The following is a 15,368-nucleotide window of genomic DNA, read 5'->3' as shown; positions in this document are numbered from 1 at the left end:
TCAGCTTGGTCTCACAGACATCCCTGCTGCAGGAAAGCTGTGTCATGGCAGCCGAAATAGCTCAGTTGGGAGAGCGTTAGACTGAAGATCTAAAGGTCCCTGGTTCGATCCCGGGTTTCGGCAAAGCAATGTTGTTGTTCTGTTTTGGGCACAGGGTCAGTTGAATGAAAGTCACCCAAAAAGCCTAGCCGCTTCACCCTTAAGTCCACCTGCTTCCATTTGACCAAAACGCTATCTTTCTCCCAGGTGGTCACATCGCTTCTGGTGATGATTCCTATGGGCTAATCGACAGCACTCTGCTATATATTTAGTGCTTTGATTTCCCACTGCGGACGCGCCATTGAATAAAAGAAAACTGTGACTTGATAGGGCTTCCGAAGGATTGCAATGATTAGTACTACACAGAACTGGCAAAGCTGACGTAAGGAAATTCGCTCTAAACCCTCCAGGAGCAACCAGCTTTGCAATAAAAGCCAGTGTGAAAGGCATGAAAACACAAGTGGAGAATGCGGGCATCGATCCAGCTACCTCTCTCATGCATGCTAAGCGACCGTTCTACCATTTAAGCTAATTCCCCTTTTCACAGTCAAAATTGAACATTTTAGACGTGGTCGAAAAAGAAAAAATAATATCACATCTGTTCTGTGGTGGCTTCTTTGCCCTGCCTGCCATTTAGTCGTCAAATTGCCTAGAATGGAGTGCTTTTCTTTTGAAGGCCCTACCTAGTAATGCTCCAGTAAATGTGTGAGGAGCCCTGCATGCCGAATGACGAGTTACTCAGAAATCAATGCACATTGGCCTTGCCTTGCATCAGAGATGTATAGTAACGAAGTAGAACTACTTCACTACTGTACTTAAGTACTAAAAGGCAGTATCTGTACTTTACTGGAGTATTGTTTTTTTCTCCTACTTCCACTTTTACTTAAGTACATATTTTCGATGCGTTTAATACTTTTACTCCGATAGATTTTTTACGAGCTGTATCGTTACTCGTTATTAGAGGTGTCAAAATGGTCGATATCGGTTCAGTTATAGATCATAACGGGTTATTACGTACTGACGTCATTTATCTCCTATGTGCGGTGTCGCAATACTATGGCGAAGGACGGAGGCGCGAGGGCGAGTGAAGGCGGCACAGCACACGAGCCGCTATTTCACTACTACAGAGAAATGTTGTGAGACTCCATATCTGCCTCTCTCACTTTGGACATTTGACCCGCTGGCCTGTTTGTCCTCTTGGCTGTTAAAGCGATACTTGTGGATCCAGACCTGGGCGTGTATGAGGTGCAAGTTTTCTCCACTGTGTCTATTATAGATTACCTGTGATAACCGCGTATTATACATACATAGACTGTAACCGCGGCTGTTCTTACCGCCATCAGTGAACAACGCTTTCATTTCTAAAGCCGATAGCAGCCCTTTCTGTTGAGAAGGTGAAGACAATAACCAAGCAAAGGGGTGTAAGACCTCGCCTGTCAGCGTTTAAAAAGCAGGCGGGAGAATATTTACATTAGTTTATTTGCTATAAATGCTCGTGCTGTCTTCTGTGCATGAGTTTTGTTTGATACATTCAGAAAGAGTGTTTTCTTTGAGCGGGTCAAATTAAGGGTACATTTCATATATATTACTGCTGTATTAAAGGACACAATTGTATTACAAGTAACCATTTAACTGTCACACCAAGAAAAAAACCAATAGAATTTTTTTATTTATTGCATTTCTTAACTCCTAATGTCGCTAGTTAACACAATCAATACATTTTCCCCCAACACATCCCATAATTTCTAAAATATCAGCCTCTACCAAATGGTTGAGATGTTGGTTTATGGTAAAAGTACCAGAATGAATAAATATACTATAAAAATATGAAGTTTAAGACCAATTTAATTAAAACATAATCAAAATGAAACATTTTTGAATACTAAATCATAGCCATAAGCCATAAAATATTTCAGATTTTCATTTAACACAGTGATATACACGTTTTCTTTTTTTTACAATAAAATCTAAATCAAGTAAATTAGAACGTTCGTTTACAGCGTTCACAACCAGTAAATTGTGCTCCGAAAATGGGTTTCAATAGCGTTTTGAGTGGATTATGGACTATTTTTGTGACACACAACTTTGAAAGGTGTGTGTTAAAGCTGTTATAATCTGTCAGATCTGTGGTTCAAGCGTGAGAGAAAAACAGTATTGTAAGTCATGTTTCTTTTCGTTCTGCTTAATGACGTGCCCCCCAAAAAGAGATTTAAAATAAACAAAACAATATGATGTCTTTTGACTGCATTCTTTAATAACTACATTACACAATACTTGTACTTTTACTTTCAGTACTTGAGTAGTAAATTTTGAAATAAACTACTTGCAATACTTAAGTACAAAAAATGTTGAATACTTTAGTACTTCCACTTAAGTATGGTGCTTAAAGAGCACTTTTACTTCTACTCAAGTCACTTTTTGATAGAGTACTTGTACTTTTACTTAAGTCTGGGTCTCTAGTACTTTATACATCTCTGCCTTGGATGGACCTTCCGCTACTTTCCTGCAAGGCCAGTTTTTTAATTCATCATCTTCATCTCGGGCAGCAGCTCTACACCATCTTGATGTTCCATAATGTAATGGATAGCACTCTGCATCCAGCGATCTAAATTCAAATCTAGATGGGACCTGTTTTTTTTTGCCAGCACCGCACAAAAAAGCTAAAATAGCATCCTGTTCCCTTGAAGGCCAGAGAATAACAGTTACTATGGGTTTTCTAGGACCCTCAAGTGCAGCTGCTTCACCCTCAAGTCCATCTGCTTCCATTTGACCAAAACTCTATCTTTCTCCCAGGTGGTAACATCGCTTCTGGTGATGATTCCTATGGGCTAATCGACAGCACTCTGCTATGTATTTAGTGCTTTGATTTCCCACTGCGGACGCGCCATTGAATAAAAGAAAACTGTGATTTGATAGGGCTTCTAAAGGATTGCAATGATTAGTACTACACAGAACCGGCAAAGCTGACGTAAGGAAATTCGCTCTAAACCCTCCAGGTGCAACCAGCTTTGCAATAAAAGCCACTGTGAAAGGCATGAAAACACAAGTGGAGAATGCGGGCATCGATCCCGCTACCTCTCACATGCTAAGCGAGCGCTCTACCATTTGAGCTAATTCCCCTTTTCACAACCCAAATTAAACATTTTAGACGTGGTAAAAAAAAAAAAAAATAAGATCACATCTGTTCTGTGGTGGCTTCTTTGCCCTGCCTTTTTTTTTTTTAATTCATCATCTTCATCTCGGGCAGCAGCTCTACACCATCTTGATGTTCCATAATGTAATGGATAGCACTCTGCATCCAGCGATCTAAATTCAAATCTAGATGGGACCTGTTTTTTTTTGCCAGCACCACACAAAAAAGCTAAAATAGCATTCTATTCCCTTGAAGACCAGAGAATAACAGTTACTATGGGTTTTCTAGGACCCTCAAGTCCAGCTGCTTCACCCTCAAGTCCACCTGCTTCCATTTGACCAAAACGCTATCTTTCTCCCAGGTGGTCACATCGCTTCTGGTGATGATTCCTATGGGCTAATCGACAGCACTCTGCTATATATTTAGTGCTTTGATTTCCCACTGCGGACGCGCCATTGAATAAAAGAAAACTGTGACTTGATTGGGCTTCTGAAGGATTGCAATGATTAGTACTACACAGAACCGGCAAAGCTGACGTAAGGAAATTCGCTCTAAACCCTCCAGGTGCAACCAGCTTTGCAATAAAAGCCACTGTGAAAGGCATGAAAACACAAGTGGAGAATGCGGGCATCGATCCCGCTACCTCTCACACGCTAAGCGAGCGCTCTACCATTTGAGCTAATTCCCCTTTTCACAAGCCAAATTAAACATTTTAGACGTGGTAAAAAAAAAAAAAAAGATCACATCTGTTCTGTGGTGGCTTCTTTGCCCTGCCTGCCATTTAGTCGTCAAATTGCCTAGAATAGCGTGCTTTTCTTTTGAAGGCCCTACCTAGTCCTGCTCCAGTAAATCCTGTTCCCTTGAAGGCCAAAGAATGACACTAACTCTGGGTTTTCCAGCACACTGATAAGAAAACGGCCGGTTAGCTCAGTTGGTTAGAGCGTGGTGCTAATAACGCCAAGGTCGCGGGTTCGATACCCGTACTGGCCGAGTTTTTACTCTCTTATGCCTCAGATGCACTTAAGGGCTCAGCTTGGTCTCACAGACATCCCTGCTGCAGGAAAGCTGTGTCATGGCAGCCGAAATAGCTCAGTTGGGAGAGCGTTAGACTGAAGATCTAAAGGTCCCTGGTTCGATCCCGGGTTTCGGCAAAGCAATGTTGTTGTTCTGTTTTGGGCACAGGGTCAGTTGAATGAAAGTCACCCAAAAATCCTAGCCGCTTCACCCTTAAGTCCACCTGCTTCCATTTGACCAAAACGCTATCTTTCTCCCAGGTGGTCACATCGCTTCTGGTGATGATTCCTATGGCCTAATCGACAGCACTCTGCTATATATTTAGTGCTTTGATTTCCCACTGCGGACGCGCCATCGAATAAAAGAAAACTGTGACTTGATAGGGCTTCTGAAGGATTGCAATGATTAGTACTATACAGAACCGGCAAAGCTGACATAAGGAAATTCGCTCTAAACCCTCCAGGTGCAACCAGCTTTGCAATAAAAGCCAGTGTGAAAGGCATGAAAACACAAGTGGAGAATGCGGGCATCGATCCAGCTACCTCTCTCATGCACGCTAAGCGACCGTTCTACCATTTAAGCTAAATCCCCTTTTCACAGTCAAAATTGAACATTTTAGACGTGGTCGAAAAAGAAAAAATAATATCACATCTGTTCTGTGGTGGCTTCTTTGCCCTGCCTGCCATTTAGTCGTCAAATTGCCTAGAATGGCGTGCTTTTCTTTTGAAGGCCCTACCTAGTAATGCTCCAGTAAATGTGTGAGGAGCCCTGCATGCCGAAAGACGAGTTACTCAGAAATCAATGCACATTGGCCTTGCCTTGGATGGACCTTCCGCTACTTTCCTGCAAGGCCAGTTTTTTAATTCATCATCTTCATCTCGGGCAGCAGCTCTACACCATCTTGAGGTTCCATAATGTAATGGATAGCACTCTGCATCCAAACTGTGACTTGATAGGGCTTCTGAAGGATTGCAATGATTAGTACTACACAGAACCGGCAAAGCTGACGTAAGGAAATTAGCTCTAAACCCTCCAGGTGCAACCAGCTTTGCAATAAAAGCCAGTGTGAAAGGCATGAAAACACAAGTGGAGAATGCGGGCATCGATCCAGCTACCTCTCTCATGCATGCTAAGCGACCGTTCTACCATTTAAGCTAATTCCCCTTTTCACAGTCAAAATTGAACATTTTAGACGTGGTCGAAAAAGAAAAAATAATATCACATCTGTTCTGTGGTGGCTTCTTTGCCCTGCCTGCCATTTAGTCGTCAAATTGCCTAGAATGGCGTGCTTTTCTTTTGAAGGCCCTACCTAGTAATGCTCCAGTAAATGTGTGAGGAGCCCTGCATGCCGAATGACGAGTTACTCAGAAATCAATGCACATTGGCCTTGCCTTGGATGGACCTTCCGCTACTTTCCTGCAAGGCCAGTTTTTTAATTCATCATCTTCATCTCGGGCAGCAGCTCTACACCATCTTGAGGTTCCATAATGTAATGGATAGCACTCTGCATCCAGCGATCTAAATTCAAATCTAGATGGGACCTGTTTTTTTTGCCAGCACCGCACAAAAAAGCTAAAATAGCATCCTGTTCCCTTGAAGGCCAGAGAATAACAGTTACTATGGGTTTTCTAGGACCCTCAAGTCCAGCTGCTTCACCCTCAAGTCCATCTGCTTCCATTTGACCAAAACGCTATCTTTCTCCCAGGTGGTAACATCGCTTCTGGTGATGATTCCTATGGGCTAATCGACAGCACTCTGCTATGTATTTAGTGCTTTGACTTCCCACTGCGGACGTGCCATTGAATAAAAGAAAACTGTGATTTGATAGGGCTTCTGAAGGATTGCAATGATTAGTACTACACAGAACCGGCAAAGCTGACGTAAGGAAATTCGCTCTAAACCCTCCAGGTGCAACCAGCTTTGCAATAAAAGCCAGTGTGAAAGGCATGAAAACAGAAGTGGATAATGCGGGCATCGATCCAGCTACCTCTCTCATGCATACTAAGCGACCGTTCTACCATTTAAGCTAAATCCCCTTTTCACAGTCAAAATTGAACATTTTAGACGTGGTCGAAAAAGAAAAAATAAGATCACATCTGTTCTGTGGTGGCTTCTTTGCCCTGCCTGCCATTTAGTCGTCAAATTGCCTAGAATGGCGTGCTTTTCTTTTGAAGGCCCTACCTAGTAATGCTCCAGTAAATGTGTGAGGAGCCCTGCATGCCGAATGACGAGTTACTCAGAAATCAATGCACATTGGCCTTGCCTTGGATGGACCTTCCGCTACTTTCCTGCAAGGCCAGTTTTTTAATTCATCATCTTCATCTCGGGCAGCAGCTCTACACCATCTTGAGGTTCCATAATGTAATGGATAGCACTCTGCATCCAAACTGTGACTTGATAGGGCTTCTGAAGGATTGTAATGATTAGTACTACACAGAACCGGCAAAGCTGACGTAAGGAAATTCGCTCTAAACCCTCCAGGAGCAACCAGCTTTGCAATAAAAGCCAGTGTGAAAGGCATGAAAACACAAGTGGAGAATGCGGGCATCGATCCAGCTACCTCTCTCATGCATGCTAAGCGACCGTTCTACCATTTAAGCTAATTCCCCTTTTCACAGTCAAAATTGAACATTTTAGACGTGGTCGAAAAAGAAAAAATAATATCACATCTGTTCTGTGGTGGCTTCTTTGCCCTGCCTGCCATTTAGTCGTCAAATTGCCTAGAATGGCGTGCTTTTCTTGTGAAGGCCCTACCTAGTAATGCTCCAGTAAATGTGTGAGGAGCCCTGCATGCCGAATGACGAGTTACTCAGAAATCAATGCACATTGGCCTTGCCTTGGATGGACCTTCCGCTACTTTCCTGCAAGGCCAGTTTTTTAATTCATCATCTTCATCTCGGGCAGCAGCTCTACACCATCTTGAGGTTCCATAATGTAATGGATAGCACTCTGCATCCAGCGATCTAAATTCAAATCTAGATGGGACCTGTTTTTTTTTTGCCAGCACCACACAAAAAAGCTAAAATAGCATTCTATTCCCTTGAAGACCAGAGAATAACAGTTACTATGGGTTTTCTAGGACCCTCAAGTCCAGCTGCTTCACCCTCAAGTCCACCTGCTTCCATTTGACCAAAACGCTATCTTTCTCCCAGGTGGTCACATCGCTTCTGGTGATGATTCCTATGGGCTAATCGACAGCACTCTGCTATATATTTAGTGCTTTGATTTCCCACTGCGGACGCGCCATTGAATAAAAGAAAACTGTGACTTGATTGGGCTTCTGAAGGATTGCAATGATTAGTACTACACAGAACCGGCAAAGCTGACGTAAGGAAATTCGCTCTAAACCCTCCAGGTGCAACCAGCTTTGCAATAAAAGCCACTGTGAAAGGCATGAAAACACAAGTGGAGAATGCGGGCATCGATCCCGCTACCTCTCACACGCTAAGCGAGCGCTCTACCATTTGAGCTAATTCCCCTTTTCACAAGCCAAATTAAACATTTTAGACGTGGTAAAAAAAAAAAAAAAAAGATCACATCTGTTCTGTGGTGGCTTCTTTGCCCTGCCTGCCATTTAGTCGTCAAATTGCCTAGAATAGCGTGCTTTTCTTTTGAAGGCCCTACCTAGTCCTGCTCCAGTAAATCCTGTTCCCTTGAAGGCCAAAGAATGACACTAACTCTGGGTTTTCCAGCACACTGATAAGAAAACGGCCGGTTAGCTCAGTTGGTTAGAACGTGGTGCTAATAACGCCAAGGTCGCGGGTTCGATACCCGTACTGGCCGAGTTTTTACTCTCTTATGCCTCAGATGCACTTAAGGGCTCAGCTTGGTCTCACAGACATCCCTGCTGCAGGAAAGCTGTGTCATGGCAGCCGAAATAGCTCAGTTGGGAGAGCGTTAGACTGAAGATCTAAAGGTCCCTGGTTCGATCCCGGGTTTCGGCAAAGCAATGTTGTTGTTCTGTTTTGGGCACATGGTCAGTTGAATGAAAGTCACCCAAAAATCCTAGCCGCTTCACCCTTAAGTCCACCTGCTTCCATTTGACCAAAACGCTATCTTTCTCCCAGGTGGTCACATCGCTTCTGGTGATGATTCCTATGGCCTAATCGACAGCACTCTGCTATATATTTAGTGCTTTGATTTCCCACTGCGGACGCGCCATCGAATAAAAGAAAACTGTGACTTGATAGGGCTTCTGAAGGATTGCAATGATTAGTACTATACAGAACCGGCAAAGCTGACGTAAGGAAATTCGCTCTAAACCCTCCAGGTGCAACCAGCTTTGCAATAAAAGCCAGTGTGAAAGGCATGAAAACAGAAGTGGATAATGCGGGCATCGATCCAGCTACCTCTCTCATGCATGCTAAGCGACCGTTCTACCATTTAAGCTAAATCCCCTTTTCACAGTCAAAATTGAACATTTTAGACGTGGTCGAAAAAGAAAAAATAATATCACATCTGTTCTGTGGTGGCTTCTTTGCCCTGCCTGCCATTTAGTCGTCAAATTGCCTAGAATGGCGTGCTTTTCTTTTGAAGGCCCTACCTAGTAATGCTCCAGTAAAGGTGTGAGGAGCCCTGCATGCCGAATGACGAGTTACTCAGAAATCAATGCACATTGGCCTTGCCTTGGATGGACCTTCCGCTACTTTCCTGCAAGGCCAGTTTTTTAATTCATCATCTTCATCTCGGGCAGCAGCTCTACACCATCTTGAGGTTCCATAATGTAATGGATAGCACTCTGCATCCAGCGATCTAAATTCAAATCTAGATGGGACCTGTTTTTTTTTGCCAGCACCGCACAAAAAAGCTAAAATAGCATTCTATTCCCTTGAAGGCCAGAGAATAACAGTTACTATGGGTTTTCTAGGACCCTCAAGTCCAGCTGCTTCACCCTCAAGTCCACCTGCTTCCATTTGACCAAAACGCTATCTTTCTCCCAGGTGGTCACATCGCTTCTGGTGATGATTCCTATGGGCTAATCGACAGCACTCTGCTATGTATTTAGTGCTTTGATTTCCCACTGCGGACGCGCCATTGAATAAAAGAAAACTGTGACTTGATAGGACTTCTGAAGGATTGCAATGATTAGTACTACACAGAACCGGCAAAGCTGACGTAAGGAAATTCGCTCTAAACCCTCCAGGTGCAACCAGCTTTGCAATAAAAGCCAGTGTGAAAGGCATGAAAACACAAGTGGAGAATGCCGGCATTGATCCCGCTACCTCTCACATGCTAAGCAAGCGCTCTACCATTTGAGCTAATTCCCCTTTTCACAAGCCAAATTGAACATTTTAGACGTGGTCAAAAAAGAAAAAAACAATCACATCTGTTCTGTGGTGGCTTCTTTGCCCTGCCTGCCATTTAGTCGTCAAATTGCCTAGAATGGCGTGCTTTTCTTTTGAAGGCCCTACCTAGTCCTGCTCCAGTAAATGTGTGAGGAGCCCTGCATGCCGAATGACGAGTTACTCAGAAATCAATGCACATTGGCCTTGCCTTGGATGGACCTTCTGCTACTTTCCTGCAAGGCCATTTTTTTAATTCATCATCTTCATGTCGGGCAGCAGCTCTATATCGTCTTAAGGTTCCATGGTGTAATGGTTACCACTCTGGACTCTGAATTCAGTGATCCGAGTTCAAATCTCGGTGGGACCTGTTTTTATTTTGCCAGCAGCGCACAAAAAAAGTTAAAATAGCATCCTGTTCCTTTGAAGGCCAAAGAATGACACTAACTCTGGGTTTTCCAGCACACTGATAAGAAAACGGCCGGTTAGCTCAGTTGGTTAGAGCGTGGTGCTAATAACGCCAAGGTCACGGGTTCGATACCCGTACTGGCCAAATTTTTACTCTCTTATGCCTCAGATGCACTTAAGGGCTCAGCTTGGTCTCACAGACATCCCTGCTGCAGGAAAGCTGTGTCATGGCAGCCGAAATAGCTCAGTTGGGAGAGCGTTAGACTGAAGATCTAAAGGTCCCTGGTTCGATCCCGGGTTTCGGCAAAGCAATGTTGTTGTTCTGTTTTGGGCACAGGGTCAGTTGAATGAAAGTCACCCAAAAATCCTAGCCGCTTCACCCTTAAGTCCACCTGCTTCCATTTGACCAAAACGCTATCTTTCTCCCAGGTGGTCACATCGCTTCTGGTGATGATTCCTATGGCCTAATCGACAGCACTCTGCTATATATTTAGTGCTTTGATTTCCCACTGCGGACGCGCCATCGAATAAAAGAAAACTGTGACTTGATAGGGCTTCTGAAGGATTGCAATGATTAGTACTATACAGAACCGGCAAAGCTGACATAAGGAAATTCGCTCTAAACCCTCCAGGTGCAACCAGCTTTGCAATAAAAGCCAGTGTGAAAGGCATGAAAACAGAAGTGGATAATGCGGGCATTGATCCAGCTACCTCTCTCATGCACGCTAAGCGACCGTTCTACCATTTAAGCTAAATCCCCTTTTCACAGTCAAAATTGAACATTTTAGACGTGGTCGAAAAAGAAAAAATAATATCACATCTGTTCTGTGGGGGCTTCTTTGCCCTGCCTGCCATTTAGTCGTCAAATTGCCTAGAATGGCGTGCTTTTCTTTTGAAGGCCCTACCTAGTAATGCTCCAGTAAATGTGTGAGGAGCCCTGCATGCCGAAAGACGAGTTACTCAGAAATCAATGCACATTGGCCTTGCCTTGGATGGACCTTCCGCTACTTTCCTGCAAGGCCAGTTTTTTAATTCATCATCTTCATCTCGGGCAGCAGCTCTACACCATCTTGAGGTTCCATAATGTAATGGATAGCACTCTGCATCCAAACTGTGACTTGATAGGGCTTCTGAAGGATTGCAATGATTAGTACTACACAGAACCGGCAAAGCTGACGTAAGGAAATTCGCTCTAAACCCTCCAGGAGCAACCAGCTTTGCAATAAAAGCCAGTGTGAAAGGCATCAAAACACAAGTGGAGAATGCGGGCATCGATCCAGCTACCTCTCTCATGCATGCTAAGCGACCGTTCTACCATTTAAGCTAATTCCCCTTTTCACAGTCAAAATTGAACATTTTAGACGTGGTCGAAAAAGAAAAAATAATATCACATCTGTTCTGTGGTGGCTTCTTTGCCCTGTCTGCCATTTAGTCGTCAAATTGCCTAGAATGGCGTGCTTTTCTTTTGAAGGCCCTACCTAGTAATGCTCCAGTAAATGTGTGAGGAGCCCTGCATGCCGAATGACGAGTTACTCAGAAATCAATGCACATTGGCCTTGCCTTGGATGGACCTTCCGCTACTTTCCTGCAAGGCCAGTTTTTTAATTCATCATCTTCATCTCGGGCAGCAGCTCTACACCATCTTGAGGTTCCATAATGTAATGGATAGCACTCTGCATCCAGCGATCTAAATTCAAATCTAGATGGGACCTGTTTTTTTTTGCCAGCACCGCACAAAAAAGCTAAAATAGCATCCTGTTCCCTTGAAGGCCAGAGAATAACAGTTACTATGGGTTTTCTAGGACCCTCAAGTCCAGCTGCTTCACCCTCAAGTCCATCTGCTTCCATTTGACCAAAACGCTATCTTTCTCCCAGGTGGTAACATCGCTTCTGGTGATGATTCCTATGGGCTAATCGACAGCACTCTGCTATGTATTTAGTGCTTTGACTTCCCACTGCGGACGTGCCATTGAATAAAAGAAAACTGTGATTTGATAGGGCTTCTGAAGGATTGCAATGATTAGTACTACACAGAACCGGCAAAGCTGACGTAAGGAAATTCGCTCTAAACCCTCCAGGTGCAACCAGCTTTGCAATAAAAGCCAGTGTGAAAGGCATGAAAACAGAAGTGGATAATGCGGGCATCGATCCAGCTACCTCTCTCATGCATACTAAGCGACCGTTCTACCATTTAAGCTAAATCCCCTTTTCACAGTCAAAATTGAACATTTTAGACGTGGTCGAAAAAGAAAAAATAAGATCACATCTGTTCTGTGGTGGCTTCTTTGCCCTGCCTGCCATTTAGTCGTCAAATTGCCTAGAATGGCGTGCTTTTCTTTTGAAGGCCCTACCTAGTAATGCTCCAGTAAATGTGTGAGGAGCCCTGCATGCCGAATGACGAGTTACTCAGAAATCAATGCACATTGGCCTTGCCTTGGATGGACCTTCCGCTACTTTCCTGCAAGGCCAGTTTTTTAATTCATCATCTTCATCTCGGGCAGCAGCTCTACACCATCTTGAGGTTCCATAATGTAATGGATAGCACTCTGCATCCAAACTGTGACTTGATAGGGCTTCTGAAGGATTGCAATGATTAGTACTACACAGAACCGGCAAAGCTGACGTAAGGAAATTCGCTCTAAACCCTCCAGGAGCAACCAGCTTTGCAATAAAAGCCAGTGTGAAAGGCATGAAAACACAAGTGGAGAATGCGGGCATCGATCCAGCTACCTCTCTCATGCATGCTAAGCGACCGTTCTACCATTTAAGCTAATTCCCCTTTTCACAGTCAAAATTGAACATTTTAGACGTGGTCGAAAAAGAAAAAATAATATCACATCTGTTCTGTGGTGGCTTCTTTGCCCTGCCTGCCATTTAGTCGTCAAATTGCCTAGAATGGCGTGCTTTTCTTGTGAAGGCCCTACCTAGTAATGCTCCAGTAAATGTGTGAGGAGCCCTGCATGCCGAATGACGAGTTACTCAGAAATCAATGCACATTGGCCTTGCCTTGGATGGACCTTCCGCTACTTTCCTGCAAGGCCAGTTTTTTAATTCATCATCTTCATCTCGGGCAGCAGCTCTACACCATCTTGAGGTTCCATAATGTAATGGATAGCACTCTGCATCCAGCGATCTAAATTCAAATCTAGATGGGACCTGTTTTTTTTTGCCAGCACCGCACAAAAAAGCTAAAATAGCATCCTGTTCCCTTGAAGGCCAGAGAATAACAGTTACTATGGGTTTTCTAGGACCCTCAAGTCCAGCTGCTTCACCCTCAAGTCCATCTGCTTCCATTTGACCAAAACGCTATCTTTCTCCCAGGTGGTAACATCGCTTCTGGTGATGATTCCTATGGGCTAATCGACAGCACTCTGCTATGTATTTAGTGCTTTGACTTCCCACTGCGGACGTGCCATTGAATAAAAGAAAACTGTGATTTGATAGGGCTTCTGAAGGATTGCAATGATTAGTACTACACAGAACCGGCAAAGCTGACGTAAGGAAATTCGCTCTAAACCCTCCAGGTGCAACCAGCTTTGCAATAAAAGCCAGTGTGAAAGGCATGAAAACAGAAGTGGATAATGCGGGCATCGATCCAGCTACCTCTCTCATGCATACTAAGCGACCGTTCTACCATTTAAGCTAAATCCCCTTTTCACAGTCAAAATTGAACATTTTAGACGTGGTCGAAAAAGAAAAAATAAGATCACATCTGTTCTGTGGTGGCTTCTTTGCCCTGCCTGCCATTTAGTCGTCAAATTGCCTAGAATGGCGTGCTTTTCTTTTGAAGGCCCTACCTAGTAATGCTCCAGTAAATGTGTGAGGAGCCCTGCATGCCGAATGACGAGTTACTCAGAAATCAATGCACATTGGCCTTGCCTTGGATGGACCTTCCGCTACTTTCCTGCAAGGCCAGTTTTTTAATTCATCATCTTCATCTCGGGCAGCAGCTCTACACCATCTTGAGGTTCCATAATGTAATGGATAGCACTCTGCATCCAAACTGTGACTTGATAGGGCTTCTGAAGGATTGCAATGATTAGTACTACACAGAACCGGCAAAGCTGACGTAAGGAAATTCGCTCTAAACCCTCCAGGAGCAACCAGCTTTGCAATAAAAGCCAGTGTGAAAGGCATGAAAACACAAGTGGAGAATGCGGGCATCGATCCAGCTACCTCTCTCATGCATGCTAAGCGACCGTTCTACCATTTAAGCTAATTCCCCTTTTCACAGTCAAAATTGAACATTTTAGACGTGGTCGAAAAAGAAAAAATAATATCACATCTGTTCTGTGGTGGCTTCTTTGCCCTGCCTGCCATTTAGTCGTCAAATTGCCTAGAATGGCGTGCTTTTCTTGTGAAGGCCCTACCTAGTAATGCTCCAGTAAATGTGTGAGGAGCCCTGCATGCCGAATGACGAGTTACTCAGAAATCAATGCACATTGGCCTTGCCTTGGATGGACCTTCCGCTACTTTCCTGCAAGGCCAGTTTTTTAATTCATCATCTTCATCTCGGGCAGCAGCTCTACACCATCTTGAGGTTCCATAATGTAATGGATAGCACTCTGCATCCAGCGATCTAAATTCAAATCTAGATGGGACCTGTTTTTTTTTGCCAGCACCGCACAAAAAAGCTAAAATAGCATCCTGTTCCCTTGAAGGCCAGAGAATAACAGTTACTATGGGTTTTCTAGGACCCTCAAGTCCAGCTGCTTCACCCTCAAGTCCATCTGCTTCCATTTGACCAAAACGCTATCTTTCTCCCAGGTGGTAACATCGCTTCTGGTGATGATTCCTATGGGCTAATCGACAGCACTCTGCTATGTATTTAGTGCTTTGATTTCCCACTGCGGACGCGCCATTGAATAAAAGAAAACTGTGATTTGATAGGGCTTCTAAAGGATTGCAATGATTAGTACTACACAGAACCGGCAAAGCTGACGTAAGGAAATTCGCTCTAAACCCTCCAGGTACAACCAGCTTTGCAATAAAAGCCACTGTGAAAGGCATGAAAATACAAGTGGAGAATGCGGGCATCGATCCCACTATCTCTCACATGCTAAGCGAGCGCTCTACCATTTGAGCTAATTCCCCTTTTCACAAGCCAAATTGAACATTTTAGACGTGGTCAAAAAAGAAAAAATAAGATCACATCTGTTCTGTGGTGGCTTCTTTGCCCTGCCTGCCATTTAGTCGTCAAATTGCCTAGAATAGCGTGCTTTTCTTTTGAAGGCCCTACCTAGTCCTGCTCCAGTAAATGTGTGAGGAGCCCTGCATGCCGAATGACGAGTTACTCAGAAATCAATGCACATTGGCCTTGCCTTGGATGGACCTTCTGCTACTTTCCTGCAAGGCCATTTTTTTAATTCATCATCTTCATGTCGGGCAGCAGCTCTTTATCGTCTTAAGGGTCCATGGTGTAATGGTTAGCACTCTGGACTCTGAATCCAGTGATCCGAGTTCAAATCTTGGTGGGACCTGTTTTCATTTTG

The 15,368-nt window shown here is 44.0% G+C and overlaps 9 non-coding genes across 9 annotated transcripts; all 9 read left to right on the top strand.

The window, feature by feature from the left end:
- Nucleotides 1–50: 50 nt before the first annotated feature.
- On the top strand, nucleotides 51–123 carry trnaf-gaa (transfer RNA phenylalanine (anticodon GAA)). Its single transcript has one exon. It is a non-coding gene; the product is annotated as a tRNA-Phe (tRNA).
- A 3,965-nt stretch (nucleotides 124–4,088) lies between these two features.
- Nucleotides 4,089–4,162, top strand: trnai-aau (transfer RNA isoleucine (anticodon AAU)). Its single transcript has one exon. It is a non-coding gene; the product is annotated as a tRNA-Ile (tRNA).
- An 88-nt stretch (nucleotides 4,163–4,250) lies between these two features.
- Nucleotides 4,251–4,323, top strand: trnaf-gaa (transfer RNA phenylalanine (anticodon GAA)). The gene has a single exon. It is a non-coding gene; the product is annotated as a tRNA-Phe (tRNA).
- A 3,572-nt stretch (nucleotides 4,324–7,895) lies between these two features.
- On the top strand, nucleotides 7,896–7,969 carry trnai-aau (transfer RNA isoleucine (anticodon AAU)). Its single transcript has one exon. It is a non-coding gene; the product is annotated as a tRNA-Ile (tRNA).
- An 88-nt stretch (nucleotides 7,970–8,057) lies between these two features.
- On the top strand, nucleotides 8,058–8,130 carry trnaf-gaa (transfer RNA phenylalanine (anticodon GAA)). The gene has a single exon. It is a non-coding gene; the product is annotated as a tRNA-Phe (tRNA).
- A 1,636-nt stretch (nucleotides 8,131–9,766) lies between these two features.
- On the top strand, nucleotides 9,767–9,838 carry trnaq-cug (transfer RNA glutamine (anticodon CUG)). The gene has a single exon. It is a non-coding gene; the product is annotated as a tRNA-Gln (tRNA).
- Nucleotides 9,839–9,947: 109 nt separating this feature from the next.
- On the top strand, nucleotides 9,948–10,021 carry trnai-aau (transfer RNA isoleucine (anticodon AAU)). Its single transcript has one exon. It is a non-coding gene; the product is annotated as a tRNA-Ile (tRNA).
- An 88-nt stretch (nucleotides 10,022–10,109) lies between these two features.
- Nucleotides 10,110–10,182, top strand: trnaf-gaa (transfer RNA phenylalanine (anticodon GAA)). Its single transcript has one exon. It is a non-coding gene; the product is annotated as a tRNA-Phe (tRNA).
- A 5,102-nt stretch (nucleotides 10,183–15,284) lies between these two features.
- Nucleotides 15,285–15,356, top strand: trnaq-cug (transfer RNA glutamine (anticodon CUG)). Its single transcript has one exon. It is a non-coding gene; the product is annotated as a tRNA-Gln (tRNA).
- Nucleotides 15,357–15,368: the final 12 nt, after the last annotated feature.

Source organism: Danio aesculapii, chromosome 4 (assembly GCF_903798145.1).
Source record: "Danio aesculapii chromosome 4, fDanAes4.1, whole genome shotgun sequence".
In the NCBI taxonomy this organism is placed as follows: domain Eukaryota; kingdom Metazoa; phylum Chordata; class Actinopteri; order Cypriniformes; family Danionidae; genus Danio; species Danio aesculapii.
The sequence above is the reverse complement of the archived record's forward strand: the minus strand, read 5'-3'. Positions and strand labels throughout refer to the sequence as shown.